Source organism: Hydra vulgaris, chromosome 14 (genome assembly GCF_038396675.1).
Source record: "Hydra vulgaris chromosome 14, alternate assembly HydraT2T_AEP".
NCBI classification, from domain to species: Eukaryota; Metazoa; Cnidaria; class Hydrozoa; order Anthoathecata; family Hydridae; genus Hydra; species Hydra vulgaris.
Genome location: NC_088933.1, coordinates 6511938 through 6517500, shown reverse-complemented (window position 1 = coordinate 6517500; position 5563 = coordinate 6511938).

Sequence of the window (5563 nt, the reverse complement as noted above, 5' to 3'; positions counted from 1 at the left end):
TTTTTATGTTTATGGATAATTTATTTGCTATTAACCATTCACTTAGTTTTGCAAGCTATTGTTTACTATTTCAAATAAAGAATTAATATCCTTATCAGAATAAAATAAGTTGGTATCGTCTGCAAATAGGATTGAATTTAAGATACTTGAAAATTTATTTAAGTCATTTATATAAATGAGGAATAAAAGGGGCCCTAAAATTGATACTTGTGGGACGCCGCAGGAAATTGTCGTTAAATCCGTTTTACTATCATTAAACGAGATGTACTGTTTCCTGTTTGCTAGATAACTTTTAAACCATGCTAAGTTAAAACTTATGATAAGTTTGTGAAGGAGAATATTATGATCCACCGTATCAAAAGCCTTACTTAGATCAATAAAGACGCCTAAAGTAAAATTGTTTTCATCAAAAGCTTTAAATATTTCGTGTACTAGATGAAAGATTGCATGATCGGTTCAATGGCCAGACTTGAGCCCAAATTGTTTATCGTAAAGAATTTTATTATTAGTTAAAAAAGAAAACAGTCTGTTATACATAACACGTTCTAAAACCTTGGAAAAGCAGGTAAGAATTGAGATTAGTCTGTAGTTTGAGACATCAGAAGGATCACCTGTTTTATAGATTAGTGTAACCTTTGCACATTTTAAGTTTTCTGGAAAAACTCCGCGTTTTAAAGATAAATTAAAAATATGTAAAAGTGGTATTTTTATAAAACTTATTGATTTAATAATAACATTACTACTGACATCATCAGCACCCGAACTTTTATTAGGTTTTAGCAAAGAAACTGAGTTTAATAATTATTTTCTGTAAGTTCATGATTAGACATGACAGATTTATTTGGTGTTAGGTATGAACGAAAGTTTGTCTGAGATGGTCCTATTTTAGAGGCTAAATTCGAACCTACATTAACAAAAAAGTTAATAAGTGTTTCTGCAACTAATGATTTTTTTACAATTAAGTTATTATTAATTTTAAGATTAGTTGGAAGTGCATTTCGGTCCAGATTTTTCTTGCCAATAACCTCTTTAATAATGTTCCATCTTTTTTGTGTACTGTTGTTTTTCTTTAATTTTTCAGAATAATATTTTTTTTTGAGCGTTTTAGAACAGATTCAAATAAACGTTTATAACTTTTATAAGTAGTTTTATTTACCAAACTTTTTTTTATAACCATCAGGCTGAATGCATTTATTTGATATTATAAAAATCGGAAAGTGATCCGAAATGTCCGTTTTAAATATTCCAGTTTTAATTTTCCTATTGATAAATTCATTAATTATAATTTGGTCTATTGACGTTGCACTACCGCTAGTCACACGCGTAGGTTTATTTATTATTGGAATGTATCCACTTTGAAAAATGGCATTAAAGAATTTATTCGTTTGTTAATTTACGTCATAATCCAAAATATTAAGGTTAATGTCACCCACGAAATAAACACTTTTATTCAAATTCAATTTATTTTCAATTAAATTTTTAATGTGATCTTTAAACGCATTAATATTTCCTGATGGTGGTCTGTATAATGCATGCACGACAGTGTTTTTTGAGGCTTTATTAATGATTTCCACACATAATGACTCATAATTATTTGTGATTGAACTTAAATTTGAATTATATTTGAATAATATTGAATTCTTAATAAACATACATAAACCCCCGCCTTCCTTGCCCAGGTCTCTAATTTGGTGGACTACATTGTAATTGGGTATTTGGAAATATGAATCGTTCTCAACATTTTTGTCTTGACACCATGTTTCACTAAGACAAAAAATTTGAAAATTAATTTTAATTTTATATAGAAACTGTTTTAACGATTCAAAATTTTTTTTGAAACTCTTAATATTAATATGAAGAATTGAAAATGAGTTATCATCCATTCCTTTGGTAATGTCTTTTAAGTATGAGTTATAATATAATGGGCTAATATTTTTAATTAGTTCATCATCATTATAAAAATTAGTATCAGGATCAGAATTGCGATTTAAAGAGATTGAATTTTTTATTTTAAATGTTTTAAATTCAAAGTTTGACAAATCAGTTTCCTCAGCCATTTTAAATAAGAGTAATTTTAAGAACCAAAAAATATAAAAACTTGAAGAATTTAATTGATGGCACTCGTTTTCCTAAATTCCTTTATAATTAGTTTATCATATACAACAATACAATATTTACCGTTTTTCCTGTGCAACTTTCTCTCTTCAAAAAGCTTTTTCCGTATCAACGCTGTTTCAATTGAATAATCTTCGTTAATAAATATTCCGGAGCCTTTAAGTTTGTTCGCATTTTTTAGTATTTTTATCTTATCTTTATAGTCAAATAGTTTTATCACAATTGTTCTTGGCTTATTTAAATCAGGCTTACCTGTCCGATGGGCTCTTTCTATATTTACTCCAGTTACATTAAGTTTATTTTCTAGTAAGTTTAGTATTTTAGTTTCAGAATCATCCCAACTTTCTGAATCGTTTTCCAAAATTCCTTCGAAACGTAAATTGTTTCTTCTTTGGCGATCTTCAAGCTGTCGAATTTTAGTTTTATCTTCATTTCCTAAATTAGAATTAAAAGAAATCTTTTTCTCTAGGTCGATAACCTTTTTATCATGGCAATCTTGTGTAAAGGATAAACTCTCTTCAATGTCTTTTTGAACTTTTTCATAATTCATCAACTGCTTCTTTGTCAAAATAAGTTCCACTTTCCTGTTTTCATTTTCTTTTGTTAAAGATTCGCAAGTGTTTTTTAGTAAAGTAATATCTTTTTGTAATACATCGATTCTATCGTTTGTAATTTCTAAGTTACCGCTTATCAGTTTAAAAATATCTTTTTGCTGTTTCTTAAACATCTCTTGAAAAATTTCTCGTACTAACTTTATTGAGATTTCGGAGTCTTTAATTGCATCCATGTTATTAATAAAGAAATATAGTATTTATAATTATTAATTATATAAATACTAAGAATTAAAAATACTGCAATTTATTTCCTTTAAAATTAGAGCGCTTACAAAAACACGTCTGTTCAACACAAAAAAAACTTTTGAATGTTTTACTGCAATGTATATCTGTAAGTTCAACACCAGCTTCAGTTAAAATGGCACTTGCAACTTTTTGCAAAATATTTGGCGAAACATCACTTAACGTAGCCATTAGAGCAATGTTCCCGGCTTAGACATCAATTGGAATTTGTACAGTTACTATACTGTTTGATTGAGATGGTTGTTTATGATAACAAATGTTAGGCTTAAAATCAGAATCATAAGATGAATCAAAACTCATATCGAAATTGAGTTCAATTTTATAATTAGATTTTGCTGATTGCACATCCTTCGTTCTATTTATCATTCTAATACTCTCTGTGTCAACAAGCATAAAATAATATAACCTATAGCGAAATATTTTATAAGAAAAAATGCCATTTAATACTTTTAATTTTAAAGTTTTACCTTTCTACTAAATTTCTTATCCTCTGTCCTAAGAATAAACTTTCTTTCTCCTTCCTGATCTTCCAAAAACATCAAGTCTTCAAGCTTATCCTTGTCAGACCTTTTTTCTTGGGTCCTAATAATGTTCTTCAAATCTGGCTTGCCTACCCAAAAAACTTTTTTTAAGTAATTCTTGAAGTGTTTTTAATTTGTTAAATCTTTAGAAGAGCCTCTTTTTTCTTTTTTTTTTTTAAATTTTTTTTTTTTAATTAGAATACTGCTTGTCGAGTTTAATACAAGATTTTTGAGTAGTTGAGTGTCACAAACAACTTCAAACCCTGCTTTTATCCAGAGTTTCATAACCTTAGCTAAAACACAGTTAAGATCCAAATTTTCAAAACCATCAAAATTTTTACGAACCGAGCAAACTGATATTTTTGGTAGTTTCAGGCAGTATAGATTACAGGTATGCTAGATGTTGTAGAATATCCATGCCTGTTGAAAGTTGAATATCTAAATGCATATTTGTTTTTGTTCATTATATTTTAATGAGATAATTTAGATCACTCTGTATCTTATATATATAATATACATTAAATTGCTCAAGTTTCTTACAAATTAGAAATCACCTGTAACTTCTGGTTTAGCTGCTTTAACAATAAACAATTTCTTTTTTTTATTAGATCTTAACTTAAATTTGCTTTCAAACTCGCATATTTTGTTTCCTTTATACATATTTGTTGCATGTTTAGTATTTATCATTATCATTAATCTAAAAAACCAAGAATATATTTGTAAATATCATAAAAGCCTGAAAAATACTTAATATATTATTTAAGTATTTGCTATATTTTATATAGTTTTATTTCACTTCTTAAACGATATATTATATCGTTTAACAAGTGAAATAAAACTATATAAAATATAGCAAATACTTAACACATTATATCTTAACTTGTGTTTCATATTGCTACTTATAAAATTACAAATACTGTAGTTATAAGTTAAGAACATATTCTTTTATTTGTTAGTGATATTAACATATAAAATGAGTAACTTTATTCTTATTTTGAATATATTCACTTGCAAACTATATAATGAATCTAAATAACAAAGATTTAATTTAATTGTTGAAAAGGTTATAAAAACAACGCTGCACCACGTAATAAACGTTTTTTAGGCGATTTAAAGTGTAAGCTATACTGTTTTTGGAGAAGAAAGAAAAAAACCATACTTTTTTAATCAAAAATACAGACATTTATCTAAACCCTGAAAAAAAATGTATTATAAATATTTATGCTAGCGTTGCCCTCAAGACACTTAAAGTAATCCGTTTTTGGTCATTTTTGGGTCCCTTTTTTTCCAAACATGTGCGTTGAGGGCAAAAAAAGAGTGGTTCAATGGTGCTGAAATTTTTTGTGAGTAATTTTAAACATATTTGCTTCAAATCTAGACGGGTTTTTTTTGAAAACCTCTCGTGATCAATGTTCTTAATGAACAGAGCAATAATTAATTAGTAAAAACACTTATCTTATTTTCTTCAACAATTTTTTTGCCATCAGTAGGCTCATCAGGAAGAATGTCTAAACATCAAAAAATTCAAGTTATAGAAAAAATATTTCAATGGTAGTCGGGAATAGGTTTAATTGACGTAATTAGGTTTAATTAGGTTTAATTGTAACTAGGTTTAATTAGGTTTAATGTAAATGGTTTAATTATTGTAATTATTGTAATTATTGTAATTACTGTAGTTATTTTGCAACCAGAATGTTGCATCGACAACATTAAATTTAAATAATCAATCATAAAAAAAATACTTTAGATTTAGGATAATTTTAGTCTGGTCATTTGTTTTTATTATTTTTTAAAAGGTACTTATTTTCATGTCTGCATTTAATAATTTATTTAGATTTTCTATTTAGTAAACTTTCTTGTTCCAAATGAATAATAAATTTAAACTTTTCTTGTAAACATAGTATACGTTTTTTTTAAATGTTATTGTAGGCAAGCACAGTTTATATAATATACCAGTCTTGTTTAAAATAAACATTTTTTTTTCTTTTAGTTGCCAAATATGTTTTGACAGCATAGTCCCTTTTGAGTATTTTTTATGCTTAAAAGATTGTTTGTGGTTAGCATAAAGTT